The sequence below is a fragment of the Balaenoptera borealis genome (genome assembly GCF_965194805.1).
Source record: "Balaenoptera borealis genome assembly, chromosome: 14".
In the NCBI taxonomy this organism is placed as follows: domain Eukaryota; kingdom Metazoa; phylum Chordata; class Mammalia; order Artiodactyla; family Balaenopteridae; genus Balaenoptera; species Balaenoptera borealis.
The window spans coordinates 14994667-15006034 of record NC_138875.1 but is presented as its reverse complement, the minus strand read 5'-3'; the positions used below and the strand labels follow the sequence as shown (position 1 = coordinate 15006034).

General features: G+C 36.7%; 1 long non-coding RNA gene across 1 annotated transcript in view; it reads right to left on the bottom strand.

The window, feature by feature from the left end:
* The window catches only part of LOC309610325, a 53433-nt gene that overhangs the window by 18930 nt on the left and 23135 nt on the right, over positions 1 to 11368 (bottom strand). The gene's annotated exons all lie outside the window — the stretch shown is intronic.

Sequence of the window (11368 nt, the reverse complement as noted above, 5' to 3'; positions counted from 1 at the left end):
CCCAGGCTTTGCCCTGTGGGGCCCATACTTTCCTAGTGAGGAAATTGGACAATATGCTTCTGGTTACAAATGCTAGTTATGTAGCTCATCTTGTTTTTCTTCATTCTTCGACTTCCAGGGAATTCAAGTAAAATTTTGTGCCAGCAAACAGTAACTTTTTTTTTTTTTTTTTTTTTTTAGTACTTTCATCTCTATGATTTGTTCTTATAATATGGCTTTATGTTAAAATTTTTACTTTGTATATTTGTTATTATTACATATTTAAATATATAAAGATATTTATATTTAAAAAATTTTGTACTTTTAAACATAGGTAACACAATCACATAATTCAAATATCCAAAATTATAAAATGAATATACAGTGAGAAGTCTCCCTCTCATCCTTGCCTCTATGTATTGAATTTCCATTCCCCCATTTCTTATTGCTCTTGCCAGAGTCTTTTGATGCCTATAGAAGAATACAGATTTATTTTAAATGTGTATATATTTTATAAATACATACATGCAAAATAAATACCTACAAATGTATTTTATTTCCACCTATGTTTTACTCACATGGTAGATGGTCAAGTATATATTTGGAGACCATGGGAGACCTTTCCATATATATATATATATATATATATATATATATATATATATATATATATATGCACATACATAAGAGCTTTCTCTTCCTTTGGGAGTAAGCTGAATGTAAGCCATAAATTGATACATGATGAGTCAACTATGAGACATGTTCCAAAATTCAATCAAATAATTTTTGTTTCATTTGTAGTGTTGAGTGGTATATACCGTCATTTTCCTTTTCCTCATCACAATGTAATTAGCCATATATTTTCCTCTGGAATCAATGGCCATTCATTTATTGCTTCTGGCTCACTCATTATCCCTCTGCCCCAGTTCTTAAGTCAATCCTGAAATACGTAAGATCCATCTTCAAAAGTAAATGGTCTTCAATGACTAAATCTATAGGCACAGTTGTCAGTGTGACTGGGGTAAATCCTCAGAACCAAGGAAAGCTAACCTTTCTTTTATTTCCTTTTTTTAAAAAAATTGGAGTATCGTTGCTACACAATATTATATAAATTACAGGTGTACAATATAGTGATTCACCATTTTTAAAGGTTTTACTCCATTTATAGTTAGTATAAAATATTGGCTATATTCCCTGTGTTGTACTATATATATATATATATATATATATATTAACATATTTATTGGAGTATAATTGCTTTACAATGGTGTGTTAGTTTCTGCTTTATAACAAAGTGAATCAGTTATACATATACATATGTCCCCATATCTCTTCCCTCTTGTGTAGCTTACTTTTGTACATAATAGTTTGTACCTCTCAATCCCTTCCTCATATCTTGCCCCCCCTTCCCTTCTCCCCACTGGTAACCACTAGTTTTTTCTCTGTATCTGTGAATCTTCTTCTATTTTTGCTATATTCACTAATTTGCTGTATTTTTAGATTCCACATATAAGTGATATCATACAGTATTTGTCTTTGACCTATTTCACTTAGAATAATGCCCTCCAAATCCATCCATGTTGCTGCAAATGGCATTATTTCATTCTTTTCTATGGCTGAGTAATATTCCATTATATCTGTCTATTGGTCTATCTATCTATAGATCTATCTATCTATCTATCTATGAATGTCAATGGAAATTAAGGCTGCTTCCATGTCTTGGCTATTGTAAATAGTGCTGCTATGAACACTGGGGTGTGTGTACCTTTTCAAATCAGAGTTTTTCTCCAAATATATGCCCAGGAGTAAGATTGCTGCATCGTATGGCAATTCTTTAGTTTTTTAAGGGACCTCCATGCTGTTCTCCATAGTGGCTGTATCAATTTACATTCCCACCGACAGTGTAGGAGGGCTCCCTTTTCTCCACACCCTCTCCAGCATTTGTTATTTGTAGACTTTTTGGTGTTAGCCATTCTGACTGGTAAAGGTGGTACCTCATTGTAGTTTTGAATTGCATTTCTCTAATAATTAGCGATGTTAAGCATCTTTTCATGTGTCTTTTGCCCATCTGTATGCCTTCTTTGGAGAAGTGTCTATTTAGGTCTTCTGTCCATTTCTTGATTGGGTTTTTTCTTATTATTGAGTTGTATGAGCTGTTTGCGTATTTAGGAAATTAAGCCCTTGTTGATTGCATCGCTTGCAAACATTTTCTCTCAGTCTGTAGCTTGTCTTTTCATTTTGTTTATGGTTTCCTTTGCTGTGCAAAAGCTTATGTGTGATTAGGTCCCATGTGTTTATTTTTGCTTTTATTTCTATTGCCTTGGGGGACTGACCTAAGAAAACATTAGTATGATTGATGTCAGAGAATGTTTTGCCTATGTTCTCCTCTAGGAGTTTTATGGTGTCATGTCTTATATTTAAGTCTTTAAGCCATTTTGAGTTTATTTTTGTGTATGGTGTGAGGGTGTGTTCTAACTTCACTGACTTACATGCTGCTGTCCAGCTTTCCTAGGGGGCTTCTGTTCATTGCACAAGAACAACCCTAATAGGTAATACAGGTAGTATAGTCATAGATGATACTAAATGGAGATCTATTCCACATGTAATTTGAACAAACAGAACCTCAAATCAAGGACAGTATGAGCTGAGGATTTCAGTTGAAATAAAAACAGATGACTTCATGCTTATATTCCAAAATATTCTCTATTAATTGTGTATGTACTTGGAAGATGATGTGTACATTTTATAGCCAAATTTGCCCTTTTTATGATTTCCCCTCAATGTTTACTTAATTATAAGCAATAGGTTTTTTTTTATATGCTACCTATATCAAACTGTTCCCTTTAATTATTCAAAATATTATTTCCCTCTTTATGCCCATTCAGTAGAAAGATGAAAGTGATGTTTCTTTATAGAAGGCACAGAATTTGTAAAGACATATCCTTCTTACTCAGTGCTCTGAAAGGAAGCAATTTTTTAATTCATGGCATAAAATTAGAATTCAATGAGGAAAATCAGATACAGTGATTCCAAAGTAAAAGAAGTACCTTGATGTTCCAAATCCTCAGCTTTTTGTTAGCACTCTCATAATTGCTGTTAAAAAAAAAAAAAGGAATTTAGTTCTTACAAGTGCTGTGAGCTAATGCCCTTGTTAGCTGAAAGGCATGGGCCTGGAGTCAGATAGTGACTGTAAATTAGTTTAGGCAGGTCTCCACTAGCAATCCAGGCTGTATTCAAGACTCAGTGAATCTCAGCTGGCCTATTCATTCACGGGGAAGTCTGGTTTCCACGGTGGCCATGTGGGCAGGCTAGGAAGACATATCTGAAGTGCTCAGGCCTTTCCCTCCTGCATGCTAATTGAGTGCAAAATCACAGGCTGGGCTTGGACCACAAAGATGCTGGTTCTCACAGCAACCCTTTGCATTTTCTGGGTCCAGCTTCCGTATAAAACCTTGAGATGTGTGATTAAAATCCTCCTTGGGGAAAAGAAATGGCAGACAAAAGTTACATGCAGAGAGCAGATTTGAAGAGTAGCAGTGGGTCAAAGATGGATACAAGGGAGAGGCAACTTGGATTTCCTCCCAGTTCAGGGGTGAGGGCTCTACAGATCGGGCACCAGGTCACCTGCTCTTCTCCTCATGCTGTGGCTGTGTCACCCTCTCTCAGGTCAAATCAAAAATTGTTCTCTTCAATAAGGATTTTATGTGCAACAGATTTTCCCTAAACACCCAGCCCTGTGATGACCGCTGTCATGGAAGAGCAAAGAAATCTTAGGTGCAACGATTAATCTCAAGTACACTGCAGGCTTGTTGAAGAGATAAGACAACTAAAGAATCTGATGAGACAGGTTGTAATAAAATATTTAAATGATGTAGGCTGGATGGAATATATGACAGGAATTTAGACATACTGTAAGATGAGTTATAAGTGATGGGGTTATAGACTAGACTTTATGGGATAGATGGGATTTTTGTGTGCAGAGAGGATGAATAAATAGGGCAGGTGGGTCCCTGTCCCCACTTCCCTAACATCCAGCCCACTGATCCTGCCTCCTGTGAACGCAGCCCTGGCCCAGTTCCTGAGCCACCCTGAGAGGGGCGTTTCTGAGGTTTTATCTGCTGCAAGGTTTTCAGATCTCCTTTGCCGCTGAACAGGTCCAGAATATGATGTCCTGGTGATGACTAGAACACTCCCTTATTTCAAGGTTTGCATGTTTTGTGTGTTACATTGTGTCCCCTGTCCCCATCTGTCCAAATATGTTGAAGCCCTGACCCCTGGTACCTGTGAATGTGACCTTTTTGGATATAGGATCTTTGCTGATATAATCAAGTTACCATGCGATCATAATGGATTAGGCTAGACATTAAATCCAATGACTGCTTTCCTTATGTGAAGGAAATTGGGACACCGAGACACATAGAAAAAAAAAAAATGCCACGTGAAGAGACAGAGTGACACAGGGGAACACCTTATGAAGACAGAGGCAGGGATTAGAGTGATGAAGCTGCAAGCCCAGGATTGCTGGCCACTGCCAGAAGTGAGGAGAGAGGCAAGGATCCTTCCCTAGAGCTGCTGGAGAGAGCGTGGCCTTGCCAGTACCTTGGCCTCAGACGTCTAGTCTCCAGAACCGTGAGAGAATAAACTTCTGTGGTTTTAAGCCACGCAGTTTGTGGTAATTTGTTATGGTAGCCCTAGGAAAGTAACACATATGAATTTTGAGAACAGTCAAGAGTTTGCTGCAATTTTTTTCTAGCACCAACCTATTTTTATTACCAAGATTTCTTTTTGGTGGCTCTTTGCAATGATCACTTTATATACCATTGATGAGGTCAGGAACCATCAAAACAGTAGACTAGTTAAAGGAATGATAGTTTCTCTCTACAGTGTTTGCTATGTAATCATTAAAATTAGGTAGAGAGATATATTTCAAGTTATGGAAATGATATATCTTTGAGTGGGAAAGGGAAGTTACTAAACAGTATGTATTATAATATTTCTTATTTTAAAATATACATGTATATAAAGATACTTTTATAAGTGTGGAAAGGAATATGTCAAAAGGCAAATAGTGGTTACCTCTGGGTCATAGGATTATAGGTAATTTCTATATTCTTATTTACTAATATCAATTTTCTATTTTTTTCCCAAAGAACAGTTATTGTATGATCCATAGTTATTTTAAACATTGTTTCACAGCAAATTAATGCAGTTTATACTCAACTGCATCTTTTATATGCTAAGCTTTTCTCTTTGGCTTTGTTTTAAGCACAAAACTATGCCTTAAATTGGATTATCTTTTACTTCCTCCAGCCAAAAAATCAGGATATCCACTCTACTTGTAAAACAAGATTGTTTCAGTGACCAAATGAGAAATATCTGATGGAAATATAAGCATATGTCATTTGCTGTTGCTATTTAAACTCGAAACATTTGAAACATTTAAACAAAATTATGCTTGGAGCCTTCCCTGTTAATTGGATTATGTCAGCAATCATCTACTCTCCTTTTCTTAGAAACCACTACACAATGAATTGTTCCTGAGCACAGATCTCATGGAACGAACTTCCTCAAAAACTTAAGTATCATTTCCAAAGTCCTTGATCTGGAATTTGGGTTTTGCTAAGACATGGGCTCAATCTACTTCCATTTATTTCTCTGCAGGAGGGAACCCCCCGACCCTGGCAGGACTTGGGCTCACTGTTCAATAACCCACCTTTTGCTTTTGTTTCTTTGTCTTGCCACAGCTAGAAGTCTCCCTTCCAAGTCTCCTTTCTCACCACAGTTATTTTTTTCCTCTTTTTTAAAATTGAAGTATAGTTCATTTACAATTTTGTGTTAGTTTCAAGTGTATAGCAAAGTGATTCTGTTATACATCCATCTATCTATCTATCTGTCTATCTTTTTTCAGATTCTTTTCCATTATAGGTTATTACAAGATATTGAGTATATCTCCCTGTGCTATATAGTAGGTCCTTGTTGTTTACTTATTTTATATATAGTAGTGTGTATATGTTAATCCCAAACTCCTAATTTATCTCTCCCCTCCACCTTTCCCCCACCCCTGCTATTCCCTTTCCACCACAGTGGTTCTTAACCTCTTCTGAGTCATGGACAGAGTTGAGAATCTGCTAAAGACCATGGGCTCTTTCCTAGAAAAATGTTCAGATGCATGAAGTATTCACATACAGTTTCAGGGCCTTTCCATGCTCCTTGAAGTTTGCTTTGTCCCCATGGCCGCTGGGTTAAGACCCTCTAAAATTGACTCCCATCCATTGTAACACTCAAGTTACATGTAAGTTCCCCTTCTGCCCTGAGATCTGTCTGTCTCGGTCAGTTCAGACCACATGAATCCTTTCTCCTCATACATTTTTGCCACTTATGTTTGGTAGGACTTATTACTTGTATTGCCTTATCCCATTTGTAATAAATCCTGTGTTTGCCTTGATCCTCTCCTTGAAGATGAGGACTCTCGATTATAACTCTTTATATTCCCTACAGTGTCTGGAGAAAACGTCCTTACCCGTGACAGCTTCTTTTCAAATATTTGCTAATGCAAAGTTCCCTTCATATCTAATTTTTCTACTATAAGTTTGTAATTTTATTTTTGAGGTTTTAGATATGATTTTAGGATGAAGCCCAAAGATTTGATAAATGTATAATTTAGATATTCATGTAGTAGGGTGATATAAACATCTAGTTTGGATGCAAATAGACCAGGGTTTAAATATTAGCCTTGCCACTTACTAGCTTTATGAGCTAAAGATCTTCTTAATTTCTCTTAATTTCCTTTCTATGTGTAGAGAGAGTAATACACACACAGTTTACATGGTGAAGATTAAGTGACTATTTAAAGAAACTTGCACAGTACCTCATGTGAAGGAGGCTCTGAACAAACAATAGCTATTATGATTCTTTACAAAACATGCAGTTTCACTTTGCATTATGCAGTTGCTCTTTCTGACCGGTAAGGGGGGAACGAAGCTCATTTTTTTGTTGTATTCCCAAGATCACGTCCAAGGATAATGTTTATTTCCAAAAGCTAAATACACTTTCCTAGGCTGTCTCCAGTCATTTTAGTTACTAAAAAATCTTCAGACAATACCTGGGTATTCATATTTCTTTACTGAAGGGAAATTATTTTCTTCCCATCACCTGGCAAGAAGTGAAATTCATATTCCCTTCTTTATTTACTTTAAATTTATTTTCTTATTTATTTATTTTTGGCTGCGTTGGGTCTTCATTGCTGCACATGGGCTTTCTCTAGTTGCAGAGAGCAGGGGCTACTCTTCATTGTACTGTGCCGGCTTCTCATTGCAGTGGCTTCTCTTTATTGCGGAACATGGGCTCTAGGCGCACGGGCTTCAGTAGTTGTGGCACGCGGGCTCAGTAGTTGTGGCTCGTGGGCTCTAGAGAGCAGGCTCAGTAGTTGTGGCGCACGGGCTTAGTTGCTCCGCGGCATGTGGGATCTTCCCGGACCAGGGATCGAACCCGTGTCCCCTGCATTGGCAGGTGCATTCTTAACCACTGCGCCACCAGGGAAGTCCCTTATATTCCCTTCTTTAATAAGAGAGACAGTACAACACAAGAAAATAAGAGATGAAAGCAAAAGCTGACTAAAACATACACTTTATTGGCTTATCTCTAAATATTTCTGTAACATACCTTTTAGTTCCACAAGTCATTAAAAAAAAAGGGGGGGGAAGATTTACAATGAAGTGAATATGGTACATGGAAGTTAAAATACCAATAAAGCTCATGGGACCTTGACTACTGTACTTTGTCATCGTTGTTTACAAACCTGAATACATTTTATTTTTTGGTAACAGTTCGGTCCCATTACATAAACTAAACTTTGGAAGAACACACATAGAAGTAGGTTTGTTTTGGTTTTTTTTGGAATTGAGCCACGGATACTGCTCAGCGTGCATGACTTTTGCTTTGCACACAGGGATTTCCTTGTCAAGGATGCCAATGTGAGCTGGTGGACAGGACTTGATGTGAAGAGCTCGCTTCTCTGGGCACGGAGTCAGTGCACCAGCCCAAGGCCAAGGACGTTCTGCAGTGCTGCCGTGGGATTCAAATAAGGAACAGTGAGTCCCCCCATCAGTCTACTGGTGTCCTTCGTTGTCACTACCAAATCTAACCCTTGAAACTCCCATTGTTTTTTAGTGTTAAAATTAGGAAAGGAACTGTATGAAAATTGGCGAGCTACAACTTCACTCGTGTTTGTTCTGTTTTTTATAACAAGAAATATCAGGCATTCTGATAAAGCTAATAGGGCCCAATTTTGATTCTCCAGATAGGGCCTGTGGAGTCAAATCAGGGTCACTGTGTCAAGTCCCCTTTAAGTCCCTGTGATTAATTTTTTTTGGAAAATTACATTATTTTTATTAAAAAAATTTTTTTTATTAGCGTATCGTTGATTTACAATATTGCATTAGTTTCTGCTGTACTGCAAAGTGAATCAGTTATACATATATCCACTCTTGTTTAGATTCTTTTCCCACATAGGTCATTACAAAGTACTGAGAAGAATTCCCTGTGCTATACAGCAGGTTCTTATGAGTTACCTATTTTATATCTGGTAGTGTGTATATGTCAATCCTAATCTACCAGTTTATCCTTCCCCCCACCTCTGCTTTCCCCCCTGGTAACCATAAGTTTGTTTTCTACATCTGTGACTGTATTTCTGTTTTGTAAATAAGTTCATTTGTACCATCTTTTTAGATTCCACATATAAGTGATATCATATGATATTTGTCTTTCTCTGACTTACTTCACTCAGTATGACCATCTCTAGGTCCATCTATGTTGCTGCAAATGGCATTACTTCATTCTTTTTTTGATGGCTGAGTAATATTCCATTGTATATAGATACATATATATCTGTCAGTGGACATTGAGGTTGTTTCCATGTCCTGGCTATTGTAAATAGAGCTGCAATGAACATTGTGGTACATGACTTGTTTTGAATTATGGTTTTCTCAGGGTATATGCCCAGTAGTGGGATTGCAGGGTCATATAGTAGTTCTATGTTTAGTTTTTTAAGGAACCTCCATATTGTTCTCCATAGTGGCTGTATCAATTTACATTCCCACAAACAGTGCAAGAGGGTTCCCTTTTCTCCACACACTCTCCAGCATGTACTGTTTGTAGACTTTTTCTGACCCGTGTGAGGTGATACCTCATTGTAGTTTTGATTTGCATTTCTCTAATAATTAGTGATGTTGAGCATCTTTTCATATGCTTTTTGGCCATCTGTATGTCTTCTTTGGAGAAATGTCTATTTAGGTCTTCTGCCAATTTTTGGATTGGGTTGTTTTTTCATATTGAGCTGCATCAGCTGTTTGTATATTTTGGAGATTAACCCCTTGTCTGTTGCTTCGTTTGCAAATATTTTCTCCCATTCTGAGGGTTGTCTTTTCATTTTGTTTATGGTTTCCTTTGCTGTGCAAAAGCTTTTAAGTTTCATTAGGTCCTATTTTTTCATTTTTGTTTTTATTTTCATTACTCTATGAGGTGGATCACAAAACATCTTGTTACAATTTATGTCAGAGAGCGTTCTGCCTATGTTTTCCTCTAAGAGTTTTATAGTATCTGGCCTTACATTTAGGTCTTTAATCATTTTGAGTTTATTTTTGTGTATGGTGTTAGGGAGTGTTCTAATTTCATTCTTTTACATGTAGCTGTCCAGTTTTCTCAGCATCACTTATTGAAGAGACTGTCTTTTCTCCATTGTATATTCTTGCCTCCTTCGTCATAGATTAGGTGACCATAGGTGCTTGGGTTTATATCTGGGCTTTCTATCCTGTTCCATTGATCTATATTTCTGTTTTTGTGCCAGTATCATACTGTTTTGCTTACTGTAGCTTTGTAGTATAGACTGAAGTCAGGGAGCCTGATTCCTCCAGCTCTGTTTATCTTAAGGTTGCTTTGGCTATTTGGGGTCTTTTGTGTTTCCATACAAATTGTAAAATATTTTGTTCTAATTCTGTGAAAAATGCCATTGGTAATTTGATAGGGATTGCACTGAATCTGTAGATTGCTTTGGGTAGTATAGTCATTTTCACAATATTGATTCTTCCAATCCAAGAACATGGTATCCATCTGTTTGTGTCATCTTTGATTTCTTTCATCAGTGTCTTATAGTTTTCTGAGTACAGGTCTTTTGCCTCCTGGGGTAGGTTTATTCCTAGGTATTTTATTCTTTTTGATGCAATGGTAAATCGGATTGTTTCCTCAATTTCTCTTTCTGATCTTTCATTGTTAGTATATAGGAATGCAAAAGATTTCTGTGTATTAATTTTGTGTCCTGCAACTTTACCAAATTCATTGATGAGCTCTAGTAGTTTTCTGGTAGCATCTTTAGGATTTTCTATGTATAGAGTTATGCCATCTGCAAATAGTGATGGTTTAACTTCTTTTCCAATTTAGATTCCTTTTATTTCTTTTTCTTTTCTGATTGCTGGTGGCTAGGACTTCCAAAACTATGTTGAATAAGAGTGGTGAGAGTGGACATCCTTGTCTTTTTCCTGATCATAGAGGAAATGCTTTCAGCTTTCACCATTGAGAATGATGTTTGCTGTGTGTTTGTCGTATATGGCCTTTATTATATTGAGATAAATTTCCTCTGTGCCCAGTTTCTGGAGAGTTTTTATCATAAATAGGTGTTGAATTTTGTCAAAAGCTTTTTCTGCATCTATTGAAATGATCATATGGTTTCTATTCTTCAGTTTGTTAATGTGGTATATCACATTATTGATTGGCGTATCTTGAAGAAACCTTGCATCCCTGGGATAAATCTGACTTGATCATGGTGTATGATCCTCTTAATGTGTTGTTGGATTTGGTTTGTTAGTATTTTGTTGAGGATATTTGTGTCTATGTTCATTAGTGATATTGGCCTGTAATTTTCTTTTTTTGGTAATATTTTTGGTTTTTAGTATCAGGGTGATGGTGGCCTTGTGGAATGAGCTTGGGAGTGTTCTGTCTTCTGCAATTTTTTGGAAGAGTTTCAGCAGGATACGTGTTAACTCTTCTCCAAATGTTTGATAGAATTCGCCTGTGAAGCCATCTGGTCCTGGACTTTTGTTTGTTGGAAGTTTTTAAATCACAGTTTCAATTTCAATACTTGTGATTAATCTGTTCATATTTTCTATTTCTTCCTGGTTCAGTCTTAGAAGGTTGTACCTTTCTAAGAATTTGTCCATTTCTTCTAGGTTGTCTATTTTATTGGTGTATAGTTGCTTGTAGTAGTCTCTTATGATCCTTTGTATTTCTGTGGTGCCCGTTGTAACTTCTTTTTCATTTCTGTTTTTATTTGAGTCTTCTCCCTTGTGATTAATTTTTTTAAAAAATTTCATTATCATTTTTTATTGAAGTATAGTTG